This window comes from Halyomorpha halys, unplaced genomic scaffold (genome assembly GCF_000696795.3).
Source record: "Halyomorpha halys isolate HHAL.00 unplaced genomic scaffold, Hhal_1.1 Scaffold1448.1, whole genome shotgun sequence".
Taxonomy (NCBI): Eukaryota; Metazoa; Arthropoda; class Insecta; order Hemiptera; family Pentatomidae; genus Halyomorpha; species Halyomorpha halys.
The window spans coordinates 234948-249367 of NW_027114477.1; the positions used below are offsets into that span (position 1 = coordinate 234948).

At 30.4% G+C, this 14420-nt stretch overlaps 2 long non-coding RNA genes across 3 annotated transcripts in view; one reads left to right on the forward strand and one right to left on the reverse strand.

The window, feature by feature from the left end:
- Positions 1-298: 298 nt before the first annotated feature.
- The window catches only part of LOC112210206 (uncharacterized), a 22789-nt gene continuing 8667 nt past the window's right edge, over positions 299-14420 (reverse strand). For both annotated transcript variants that reach the window (XR_010844603.1, XR_002945040.2), the window contains exons 3-4: positions 4383-4466; positions 299-453 (exon numbers count right to left, since the gene is read on the reverse strand). This is a non-coding gene — a long non-coding RNA (uncharacterized lncRNA). The remainder of the gene's footprint in view (positions 454-4382; positions 4467-14420) is intronic.
- LOC136796839 (uncharacterized) overlaps positions 12673-14420 on the forward strand; it is an 8206-nt gene continuing 6458 nt past the window's right edge. The window contains exon 1 of the long non-coding RNA XR_010844602.1: positions 12673-12773. This is a non-coding gene — a long non-coding RNA (uncharacterized lncRNA). The remainder of the gene's footprint in view (positions 12774-14420) is intronic.

A 14420-nucleotide genomic window follows, 5' to 3' on the forward strand; every position in this document is an offset into this window, starting at 1 on the left:
TATAATTAATAGTACAAAAGCCGAGAAGAAAAAAAAAAAAAAATAGAAAAGGCCTCACTTTTTATTTTATTATTTATTTAACTAAAAAAAGTTACATAAACTTATTTGTGTTTCATTTTGACCACACCCCCAACCATCTTCTCCTCTTACAAGTCATCCACGGTCAACTATCTCTCATAGTTAATTAAAAATTAAATACATTTATTAAAAAATTACGAAGGAAATTCATTTATTTAATGAAGTGCATCGATTAGTGTATAACTCTTGCAAAGTATGCATTAATCGATAAATTACCTCTCTATCCAAGATCTGTTCGGTTCTGCCAGGTAGCGCATCCCGTGGATAGATGTACTTTTACAGAACTGGCCCCAGTACATTCTGGAAGCTACCGAACTGCTGTGCTTGAACCTCCGAAAACTGGGGTGGCTTATCAAGTGCCTCAGGTCCCATTTTCTGTAAACAAAATATATAATAAAATCATTTTTCAAAATTACTAAAATATTTAAATAGGTAATACCATAATTCGTTTTTTATTGAAAATAAAAGTTAAATCTATAAAAGACAAAATCTCATAAAACAAAAGAAAATTCTAAACATTAAGATTGGATTTTATAGCTCTAAACCGTAAATGAAGAAGCCGAGAAGGTAAATACAAATAAAAAGTGATTGTAAACATAACAGCCACGGAAATATGATTTATTTATAAATTCAGTTAATTAATGTATTTTTCATCACGCTCTATTGCCTTTTACTCCGAATTCCTACCGAATATATATTACAGATATTAAATTTTCTAATATATTTGGCTTACATATTATACGCGTATAGTACAATTCTTATTTCCTGAAATTAGTTTAAAATCTGTAAAAAGATATTGCTAAAGTTTTTTCCTTTAGTTAATAATCAAATTATTTCATATTATATATTTATTCATTTCTTATTACTAATAACAATGAAAGATAGGTAATTATTTCAAATAAACGAAATTCAGAGTACTAAAGATATTTTTTTTTTTTAATTTTGGCATTTAAACTCAATTAGATTATATTCAGAGGTTCGCTTTGAAAATCTGGAGTGGAATCAAGAAAGCAAGTGTTAAAAATATTCAACGTTGTTAACAGAGCCAAATAAAGTCAATGGGAAACAAACATAAAGTAATCAGCACTTCAAACCTAAATAATAAAAATGATCTCAATAAAAAATGAATAATATAATACAATAATAAAAATGATCTCAATAAAAAATGAATAATATAATACAATAATAAAAATAATTCTCACCAATCTAAATAATAAAAATTTGTTAAGTCAATTTAGAAAGCTTTCGGATATAATATTTTTATTGTCCACCATGAGCCATTTAGAAAGTAAGAAGTTCCTATAAGGTACATCCGGCACTGGTTTTTAGTCTAAAATTTTAAGAATTCATATAACACATTTTATGCATCCAACTGTAAATTGCGAAATAGTTGAAAGATCTATAAGTCAAACAAAGACGTCATGATAAACTACCGTTTATGTAGCACTGTTGTTTTTATTGTTGTTAAATAGTCTTTAGTCCTGAACATACCTAAATACTAAACCTAAATTTGAAAAGTATAATCATCGAATAATATCTTTAATAAATGAATCAGTAAAGGCTTAGCGAACCAAAAGTTTAGGTTCTGATACCACCAGTCGCTGCCTACATACATTTTTCCACAAAACAGGGACGAAATGCGGGTTCTCGAACACATGGATTGTAATTATTGGTAGGGATTGTAAATATTTATCTTGAGGTACGGAAAGTGAATGCTACTTTCTCAATCAAAAAAAGAGAAAACAATTAAAATTAAAATAGAAAATTTACTGTGCATTCCAGCATTAACTTTGTACAGTGTATCCTTATTTTTTTACATATTTAACCACTCTGAGAATGATTAAGGAGAATTTTCTTTTAGTTCGACAACGGTGCCATGAACTTGTTTTAGCCCAAGAAGAGTACTGCGAAATGTTTTGCCGCCACGAAAAAAAAAAACAGATCCGTTACCTTGGACTACATTTGGACAAAAGACTAACCTGGAATCCTCACACCAGACTGAAAAGACAGGAAACTGCACGTCGATTTCGACTATTACAGTCTTACTAGACAAACGGTCTAAACTTCCAATTCATTACAAAAGACTGATCTACATGGGTGTAATAAGACTAATCTGGATTTGAGGTTTGGTGCTCCAGTAAACCTTCAAATTCCTCTCGTATCCAAAATCCTTTGTACAATTCTCAATGCTCCATACTTTGTCACAAACAAAATCATCCATAAAGACCTTAATGTTCCATATGTAACCGATCTAGCCCGTACCAGATATCATTTCTTCCATTATAATCTCCCTAACCACCCAAACCCACTAGTTTCTAACCTTGCTTCCTCTCCCATTCCTGACAATCCTCCGAGGCGTCTTAAAAGAAAATGGCTACGAGTCCTGCTAACGTAAAACCGTCGTTAGAGTGCTACCGATGGGTAGTTTCTCTAGAGGCCTATATTAAGACATTAAATTAAAAAAAAATATCTTCGAATATAGTAAGGATGTCTTGAAATTCCGATACATGTTGTTAGTATATTTATTGCATTGTACCATCTGAACTCAAATCAGCCTTAACTCAGTTCTTCAGCTTACGTTTCGGTTTATTATAAGTGCAAATATTTTGCAATTTCGGGGCTGCTGATCTCTTCCTGTTCATAAGTATTCCCTCCTATACCTATCTCACCAAAATTATCATCGTTTTTATTGCAAACTATATATTTGTCAAATTCGAATTCATTTCTAGAGTAACGCCTGTTGTACAGATTCGATACTTAGGACTCCATCTTGACAAGAGACTTACTTGGAATTCACACACAAGACTGAAACGACAAGAAACTGCTCGTAGATTCCGATTGCTACAACACTTACTTGACAAACGCTCTAAACTTCCCATTCACTACAAAAAATTAGTATACACTACAATAATCAGACCAATTAAGACATATGGAATTGAGCTCTGGGGCTCCACCAAACCATCAAATTCTTCCCGCATCCAATCGTTACAATCCAAAATCCTACTAAAATCCTTGATGCTCCTTATTACGTCACAAATAAACTCATTCATAAAGACCTTAACATCCCATTCGTTGCAGATTTGACCCAAACCAGATATGCATCTTTTTATTCCAAACTCCTTAACCATCCTAACCCATTAATTCTTAATCTTTCATCCTTAACAATCCCTGATAATTCTCCGAGGCATCTGAAAAGAAGATGGCCACGAGACCTTCTAGTTTAAATTAATGTTTGAAGTACCACCAATGGGTGGTTCCTTCCCAAAATTTTCAAGTGTATATGAAACATACTACATATTTACTTATTGTATTATTTTGTACAGTTGTAAATTACAATAAATAAATAATTAAAAAAAAAAATTTTCTAGAGTTCTTTACCAATTTATATTCATGTGGTTCTGTTTAGTTTTAATATTCCGTCTCTACCACCTTAAAAGTACCAAATCACGAACTATCTTTGGATAGAATATCTTTAAACTAAATATCCTTAAATAAAATAATTGGCAATAAGCTGTAAAAAGTGAGAAAAAGAGAGATAGAATAAAAGGAATCAAAGGTAGTAAAAATCTAGTTACCGCCTGGGAGCAGAAACCTTGCCCTCCGCCATGGCTGTACTGACTCCTGTAAATGGAACATTAGCCGATTAACATTACAGCAGACATGCGTCATGCGATGTATGTCGTATCATTAGTCACGAAGAATGTCAAGTCCTAGTATATCATGCCTAATCCCATATAATCATTGTACGTGTAAATTCTCGTTCATGTCAATCGACTTGTCTTGATAGGAGATTACATCAACTTGTAATATATGAACTGTATACTAAAGCATCGTTTGTCTAAATATGCAAATAAACTTCCATATTATACTTGTCATATATTGCAGAAAGACAAATTGATAATTTATTCGTTGTCCTCTCATTAGGATAAACTCTTATTGAGAATGCATTAACGCAATTGGTTTAAAATCGGAAGTTCTGGAATTCTAAGGTCAGGTGATAATCACAATAGTGAAAAGGGCAATAATTTTAATAAGCCCAGAAAGGCAGACATTTGGAACTATTTAGTAGAACATATTACAGATGTTATTGACCCATCAATAAAGACGGGTCATTATTTATTGAGATAAGAGCTTTAAAACGATATTTATGAGAAAAGAGCTGAGAAATTACCATGAAGTTAATATGATTTTTTTTAATCATAAGCTGGTATAAGCTTTATTTAATACAGCATTATTTAAATATCATCTATAAATTAATACCTAAATACTTACATTCTTAATACTCAGGTATGTCGTAAACTCACCTTGAATCTCTTGTCTTTTTGCGAGCTGGTTCTTTCCTACTTTAGGTGTGCTTAGTTTTCTCAGGAGGGGGAAGCCACTTCCTTCTAACAGTAATAAAATAATTAATATGTCAGCCAATTTTTTTTTTTTTTAACAAATACATAAAATAAAAAGCTATAGTTTCTGTAAAAAAATTGATAATAATAATTATTATTTATTTATGAACAAAATAAAATTAAAAAATACGTCAATAAAAATAGGAAAGAGAAAAATAATACATCCATATTCAAAAATTATTTACGAACAGTTTTGATTTATTTTTTTTATTTATTCTTTATTAAAACAAAATATATATTAATTTATTTTAAATTGGAAAGAACTGTAATAAATAAATTAAAAAAATGTTGGAATTTTTTTTTATTTGATTAATTAAGAAACTGAAAATATTCGCTTTTGATGATCTGATTTCAATTCACACATAGAATAAAGGATTGTAATAATAAACGAGAAAATAGCACTTGAAAATATTTATATGAACTGATCTATGAATATGTCTAACAAATTATCAAAATCATCAAATGAAAATTCGAGGTAAAACTTATGATGTGGCAAGGCCGGCAAAATCCCAAAAGTGAAAATTTTAAAAACCTTTCTTTGGGGTCTTCTGTTCTTGAATAGTATAAACTTAATTTCTTCGGGAAAGATTTATTTAAACCATAAAGACTCCTCTTTGTGGAATTAAAAATATCTTTTTATTATCCTCGATAATGGTCTGTTCTTTAAATGAAAACGAAATAATAAAGAACAACTAAATAAGATTTGAACATCATATTTTTTAAGTATTTACATATTAGTTTATAATAAATTTCATATTTATTTTTGATATTTAAAAACAGATTGTTTTCTTTAGATTATTTTATGTACTCGATATAATTAGGGATAGTAAACATTACATAGATGTTTTTGATAGAACTAAAAATGAAGGATTGGTTGCGCAATGCGTGACTGTAGCTACCCAGCCCCGTATAGTGAGTTAAGGCCGAAAAAAATTCCCCAAACCTGAAAATGGATTTCAAAAAACCTTTATTTGCGTTTTCATTTACTTTTAACCATTAAGTCAAAGCTTAATTTCTTGCTTTAATTTTTCGGAAAAAATATGTTCACACAGTGACAGAGAAATTATAAAAATGCCCTTTCATAACCAATCAATGATTGTTCAATTCAAGCTTAGTTTTACCCCTGTGCCTTTTGATTCAATGATGAAAATTTTAATTCAACAATTTGAAAACATTTAAATTTTGTACATACTTAGCTCATATATGGGAAAAAATAAAAAACATTAACTTGTGCACTTATTAGGGTCGTAATGAAAATCAGAGGTATATAGAATTCTTATTCTGAAATACCGAGGATAAAATATTATTTAATCTTTCATAAACAACTCCATCAACCTCCAAAATGTTTTAGCTATTTTTCTCATCTGTTGGGTTGTAAAATAAGCTAGTAGTGTTTTTCAATATTTCAATTTAATCCTCTCTGTGTTTATAAACTCATGTTAACTTGATCAATAATGTTTACGTATTCTAAAAAAGGATTAGTTAAGGAACTTTTAGGCATCAGTTTCAACCGAGATTCCTTATCTTTAAGTGGTATTTTGCTTGCTCAAAATGGAAAAGAAAAAAATTCGTTTTCTTCATTTAATGATTTTTTATTTCCGAAAAGGAAAATCCGCTGTAAAAATGGTTAAAAAAATTTGCAGTGTGCATGGCGATGATGCCTTAGGAGAAAGCACCGTCCGTAAGCGGTTTGCTGGTTCAGAACCGGAAATTTTGACTTGAAAGACGCAAAGCACTCTGGTCGTCCTCCAACTGTTGACCGAATTCAAGCATTGGTCACAGACAATCCTCACTCCACGACAAGGGGTATCGCAGAAACGCTTAACACATCTCATGCAAGTGTCTCAAATCATTTGTGTCTCATAATCGCAAAGGCATAGTTTTCCATCACGAAAACACGCCCGTCCTCACGTGTCTTTGTAGACCCGGCAGAAGTTATTGGAGTTTCACTTATTTTGGGCTTTTCAAACTCTGTAATAGATCAAAATGGGTCATATATAATTAATTAAAAATATTTACAAAAATCTGAAGTTTTTATAGAAATTACCAGTAAAAAACGCTACAAATTTATTTTACATCCCAATAGATACCTTGGAAAAACATTCTGCTGCAATAGAGTACAATTGTGGCTTCAGAGCAATTTTAGTATTAAAAGTAGATGGCGTCCCGGTCTCAAAAGGGCTTGTTCAAGAGTATGGTACTAAAAATCGAAAATAAATATTATTTATTATATAATAATATATACTCCGCTTTAATATTTGCGAACCCAAAATTTAGACATTTAAATTTGTCAGTCTTATTTATTAATTTCTATTTAAATTAAAATAAATTTAGTAAATTTAATGTAAAATCAAAATCGAGTGATACAGGAATGTGTAGAGAAACTAACCATTGGTAGCACTCTAATAATCTTTCTACACTGGAAGGTCTCGAGGCCGTCTTCTTTTCAGGCGGAGGATTGTCAGGAATAGAAGAAGAAGGAAGGTTAGAAACTAGAGGGTTTTGGTGATTAGAGAGCTTATAATGGATTGATATATATGGTTCGGACTAGATCTGTTACATATGGAACATTAAGGTCTTTATGAATAATTTTATTTGTGACAAAGTAAAGAGCATTGAGGATTTTAGGTTGTAAGGATTGGATACGAGAGGAAATCGAAGGTTTAATGGAGCACTAAAGCTTAACTCCATATGCCCAGATAGGCCTTAAACTTATGTAAGTACGTAATATTTAAATTTCACATCATAACCTAATGTCTGCCCAAAGATAAATGCAAAATGTTTATTCAATAAATATCAATCATATCCCGAAATTTTACTATTCATTCTATAATAGCATAAAAAATTTTATTATTTTTTTTTTACTCTAACAATTTAAGATCTTTTTGACTTGTGCCATTGCACATGTTTATTTTTTTATTGTAACTTGTGTTATGTTTCAGCTTCCTTTAAACTTTTATATAGCAAACAATGAAATTATAAATTGATAAATTCGAAGATGTTTTTTCCTAAAAATTGATACATCTTAGAAAATTGGTAACGTACTGGAACTAGCTTATTTAATAAATTTAGTTCTAAGAGAAAGAAGATGGCCTCGAGATCTTCTCCTCTAGAAATGTTATTGGAGTTCTATCAGTGGGTAGATTTTCCACTTGTTTGTATCATGTCACTATGTCACCTACAGCAAATTTACTTGTTGTATATATGTGTATACAGTTGTAAATAACAAAAAATAAATTATTAAAAAGAAAAAAAAAGTTCTAAGAGGCACAAATATACAAAAAAAAAATAGAATAAAAGTTGACGTAAATATTTTAAAAAATGTCCATTTAAAATGTTTATATGCTTCTATAAAATAAGCACACGTACTGTATGCATTTAAAAAAGAATACCAAAAAAATATGGGCTGAGCAAAACTTCTAATTTTATACTACAATAAAAATTATCATTTCACTTACAAAATAAATGATAGTTCAGAAATGTTTTCGACTGTTACGTGAAAAGAGAAATTAATTAATACAAGTAGCGGCCACATACTGCGCTGCCTTATGAATATGTTTCAGTCCCATTTTCCTGTAATGTATAGCCTATATTGATCTTATCAGGGTTCGTATCGGTTACAATTAGTTAATTTATTTGAATTTGATTGAATATGGATAATTTAATAACAAAAATTAATTTAAATGAGTATTGGAACAGCTAATCTATCACTTAGATAAACGATCAAATTTTAATGATATTTATTATATTGGGTTGCCAGAGAATAAACCTCACCTACTTAACTGAAAAAATAAATCTGCACATATATATAAAAAGCAATGGTTCAAAGCTTTGTCCACAATAAACTTTTCAATCAATTACGTGTTTTTTTTTTTCAAAATTTTCTCTGCCACCGTGTGAACGTTTAAACATACTGAAATCCCCGGTTTCTCTGGTAGAAAAAAAAAGTTTTGAGCAAAATTAATCGTTTTTCGGGCGTAGTTCTGAGTATATAGGTTTTCTTCACAGATATTATTTACCGATCGATTAGTCTATTTCTGAAAAATAAGAAAAAAACAATAACGATTCCATTAAACGATATTTTCTCAAAAAAATATAAAAGCATAAGGAGGTTTTGAATAAAGTAGAGCAACAATTTTTTTTTTAGGAAAAAGCAAATCATATTCGTTTTTAGTGTCGTCTGAAACCTTTAATTACCATTTTTTTTTAAAAATTTACATTTTCAAATGTTTCATTTTTGTGAACTTTATTTTTTATCTCCGGTTCCAATATGTTTCATTAGATCAGCATTGTTCTCTTTGGTGCAGTTTACAGAGTCGTAAGCCATTGTCAAGTCTGGTGTGGATTGGTTGAAGTTATTTCTATTTTTCAAAAAAAATTAAAGGTTCGTGTAAAACATTTTTTTACTTGGACGAAACCTTAATTATGATAAAAAATCAATTCTATCATTAATACAATATGTGAATGAAAATAATAATGTACGTTTAATTTTAACTTGAAATATATTAATTTGACAATGGTTAATCGTATTTTTTTGTTCGAATAATAGATTATTCGTGTAAATAATTCAAATGTATTCTGAAGGTTAATCGTATTTTTTTCCGAATAATTGATTATTAGAGTTGAAAATTCACGAATACAAATGTATTCCTCTCTCGTCAATGGAATAATATTCGCCCGACTCTGGTTTCAAAGAAGTACTTTAAAGTAAGTAAGAACAAGATTGGGCAATCATAATAGATAAATAGTTTATATTTAAATATAAAGAAGTACCCTTTATTACATCCCCTCCCACTTCCACTATACAGGAGGCTGTGGGGGATGCTGATAAGGAATTAGCCAATGGGCTGTGAGATTGGTCTCTCCCGCCACCTGCGACCTCACCACACGTCCTATCTTACGCAACTCTTCGCTTAGTTATATTACATTTTGCTTCAAGTATTGAAATATATATAAATGAAAACAAATCATCAAGTTATTCAGGGTTATTCCAAAATAGTTTAGTGAAAATGAATAATGAGCTCTAGCATAGATATGAATTTATCATTTTCATTCTGGAAGGCGCTAGTTGTTGACCGTGGATACTATAAGAAAAAATGTTCGAGGATGCTATAAGAGAAAATGTTCGAGGATGCAGTGAAGGAAAGAAATAAGTAAAAACGTATTTTATTAGTGCTAATGTTTCGGCCAAAATTTCAGGCCTTCATTTGGGCTAAGAACAAAAAAGAAGTTGATAACCATAATGAATAAAATAATATAGAGAATAAATAGAAAATAACAGATAATATAGATACAGAAGTAGGTGTGGAATAAAATATATAGTGTAAGCATTATAAGAAGATAAATTAGTATGACAATAACAATCTCTACCACTACAAATAATGAAATGGCAGCTGACAGTTTGTAAGGAAGTACTTTTAATTGTTCAACGATTGTGGGGATATTATATTTACAGAAAATCAACCCCTTGTTGCCGACTCACCGACTCATCGATTTACAATCTAGACCAGCGATTACAAACACAGTTTTGAACATTACCATCCCAGATTTCCCTTACATTTTGCACAGGTGTGTAGGAAACCAAACCTTTCTTAGTTTTGCTGAAAAGACGGATCACTTTATTTGTATAAAACGATAATGTAGGGATTGTTCCATCTTTCTACATCTAACATAAGAGTTTCGCCATTTTTCTACTTCTAAGAAAAGAGTTCCACCATTTTCCTATACTAAAAGGGTACTGCCGCCAAAAAATGTTGGTAACCACTGATTGTGACCATTAATCAATTTTGCATTTCCACTTATGGATACTCCAACAACAGGTAACTAAAATATTTTTAGAGTAACTATAAGAATACAATTTATAATTTTAATTTTGGTAACATAGCCTCATTCGATAATTTTCAAAGTTTTATATATATTTTTCAACTTAAATTTAAGTCATATTGAAGTATATGAAAACGGATTATTAGAACATCTTGATTTTTTTTTATTATTCAAGTTTAAATTTTTTATTTTTGTTGTGAAACTGGCACCGGGATAGCTGGTAAATCTGAAATTTGGATTCAGTATCTAAATGATTTAGAACCATTATGAACAAAACTTCTATGATTGATTTTTAAAAATACCGTTTGTGACAACGCCACAGACAAGTTGTTAGTGTATTGCGGAACTGTAAGCACCCAGCGCCGGACCGTGTGGTATTTTTTTTTTTATCTAACCTGCAAAATTATTTCTTATGTTTGATTATTTCAAATTTATTTTCCTCTTTAGCTGTTTTATAGAAATAATCAATGTGCCATCCTATAGGCAACATACATATCTAATGACTGAAAATTTATAATTGTACCAAACTTTACTCTTTTAATTAGAAATAATTACTGTCAATTATGAGTGTTAAAGAGAAAAACTTCATTATCTTTTAAAGTGTTCGTATAATAGTTCGTAGAATGTCATGAATCATCAAAAGTTAATGAAACCCACTTTCCACGACTAATATTATTGTACGAAGTACATGCAAGTACTTCCTGTATTATTGCTATAATATAACCAATTCATTCAAGGATCGAAATTATTCCCACGACGGCCACTGGCAGCCCAGTCCTTTCCAATATAAGAAGGTTACGAAATATAATAAAATATTGTTTCAGTATTTCAAGCTCAGATTGTTACAAACCATTCAGGAGATATTACTGAGTAATTTGAGACATCGAATCTAAAAATCGGTTGTGTGGTTCGCTCAATGCAGCGCCTATACAATGAGCAGTTTATGTTACACCCCTAATAACGTTACCCTCCTTTTGGCTTGGCCATAGTCGCGTAAAAATTAGAACCCCTACTTATTATTTCTTATTTCGACTTCACTTTAAATGTAGAATTAAAACTTTATTTCTAATGACGTATCAAGAAAGCTCCCCAAGAACATGAAGTATATAAATAAAATATAGGATATTTTGCTCAAATAGAACGTATGACACATTGTTTTCCCGTATTTTTCAACTCACAATCAAGTTTGTGATACTTATATTACTTTTTCAAGAAAATACATCAATTTAAAATAATAAATGTTAAAATCGGAAAAAGTTGCACAATTATTATTTTGTAACAAGACTATTTACAATATTCAAACTAGATTATAACCCTCTTGGGCAAATTTTGGTTATTCTTGATTTCAAATTCATCACTCCTTTGACGTATTTTTTCCCTCGTAGTAAAATTTTATTAAATAACATTAGCCCATTCATTATTTTTTCCAATTCATCGAAAAAATTATAATTTATCAAAATAAATATAGTCGATCTGAGGGAGTGAGTAGCTCATTGGTAAGGCAATGGACTACAAACTCCAAGGATCCGAGATCGAATCTGGCATTAGCATGTAATTATAATCTGTTATAACGTAGCCGTTGAGTGGCCATGAGCCTTACAAAGTGGGTACCCTTAATTAGGTAAAAATCTGACGGTTGAGCGTGATTGTGACCAAATCACCTCCTTGCACAATCGTTGTTCTAGTAACAGTACTTCCTTACAAAGTACTGAGCCTATGGTACAGATTTAATTTTTTTTTTAATACAGTCCATATGTTATAATAAAATAAATAATTAACGACCAAACTCAAAACCCATGTCTTACTCGCTCAAAGTAATAAAAAGTTTTAAACATTTTTTTTTTTTTATGATGCTCCTTATTACGTTACAAATAAACTCATCCACAAAGACCTTAACATCCCATTCGTTGCAGATTTGCCCCAAAACAGATATGCGTCTTTTCATTCCAAACTCCTTACCCATCCTGACCCATTAATTCTTAATCTCTCATCCTTAACAATCCCTGATAAGCCTCCTCCGAGGCATCTGAAAAGAAGATGGCCACGGGACGTTCTAATTTAAATTGATGCTTGAAGTACCACTAAGGGGTTGTTTCTTCCCAATATTTTCAAGTATAAATGAAACATACTACATATTTACTTATTGTATTTATTATTTGTATAGTTGTAAATGACATCAAATAAATAAAAAAAAAAGATTGTTTTTTTTTACAAAGTGGTAAGCTCTGTCTTTTATGCTACTTTAGAGCAATATGCCTACGATATTACTATTTCAAGAATGTCCCAATTTGAATTGCTCCCAGGATAAAAACGATAAATTAAATGACCTAAATATAGAAGGACTATCTTTATCCTGAAAAGGTAAGCTAATTGGATCTGGAAAAGAAGGTTGAAGGGAGACCTGCGCCCTGTGGCAGCCCCTAACCTCTTCTGCAGACTCGGGCCGGAAGCCACGCCATCATCTTGTCCTCTGTGAGTTAACAGTAATTTTTAATTATTTTCATTTTTTAATCTTATCCAATAACCCATAAATATTAAATAATATTAATGACTAAAAAAATAAAAAATGCTATTAAATGTATTAATTCAATATCGAGAGTGTCGATAGACTGGATTAAATGCTTGTGATTATGTTAACTTTTCATAAACTCGTGATGTTTTTGTGAATTTTGAACCAAGTTACCGTAATCTAGCTATGTGATATACGTTCAAAAAGGTGAATATGTTTACCGTATGTTAGCAAATTAATTTTATTCATTGGATTCTTTAAGCATTTTAATGACTGTAGTTGGAGTAATGTCTTTCATCCAAGGATTATTGAGATCTATTTTTAAGTTTTAGATCAATATTACAACTGCCAACTGAATAAAAAATAAGCCTAAGATAAGAAGAATGGACACAAATACCTCCGACAACCAATGCCTGTTTAATTTCCTTCACTGAACCAGGTTGAAACCCACGAGATCAGATTTAACTGCTCCTTTCTAAAGCTAACCTTTAGCAACTAGTGATTATTTTCAAAATTTTTTTAGTTTCTTCGATTTATTCCAATTATACAATTATACCAGGTAAGGAAGATTCCGCGAGTTTTAACCGTGGAACACCAAGTTCTCAAACATGCATTTAGAGCCGTCTTTAATCAAGTGGGGTCACCGGGCCCTTAAAGAATATGGGGCAATCCAGAAAAGATAATTTATTTTTTGAACAACATTGGGTTATAAACCGAAATAAACAACAGTTGAAATCATTAGTTTATTTAATATTTGAAAATAAATGTGAAAAAAAGTACATTGATGAGGGGTAATTTTTGTTATCTTTTGATTAACAAAATCATTAATTATTCTATTTTCCCTTCAAGTCTATTTCTTCAACTATATAAAGATAAACTATTCAACCTTTCTTGAAGCCATTGTACTTCGCAGTTCATTCTTGATTCATTTTAATTTATTAATAACAGGAGTTGGGGGCTACATGAACCGCAAGTCCATAGGCCCATGGAGTGAGACATGGCACTACATATACCAATCATTATATATAAATTAGATCAATCGAAAATTTCTGAATCATAAATAATTTATTTATATTATAGGAAAATCTTTAATTGACCGTGTGTAGTATACAATATATACTACATATAATATAGAGCACTGAAGAAAAAAAAAAAAAACAGCATGTAAACTGGTTACACATTTTCGGAGATCCTTGGTAAACTACAATAAGTCAAATTATCCTATAAAAAAATAAATTAATTTATAATCAATGACCTGGGCAGAATAGCCTGCAAAAGTTTTAAAATAATTGGATCTGAGGTGTAAATTTATATTTAAGGTATGTTAAATTATTAATAATAATGTTGTTGTTAAAATTGTTACAAAATAATGTATAATATAATCTATTAATTGTTAGATTGTCCTTGAGGATAGCCGAATTGGCCGAAACGTTGGACTCTTGATGATGCAATAGTGTCGAGACTTAACCTGGATACTAATTTATTTATTTAAACAAACTTTATTATTGTTTTTTTTAGTGAGCTTAATTTTAACTAAAATTATCAATCAGAATGATTACGGAAAAAATTCTTACGACCAAATTAAGCCCCCTTTGTACAAAAATTAAATT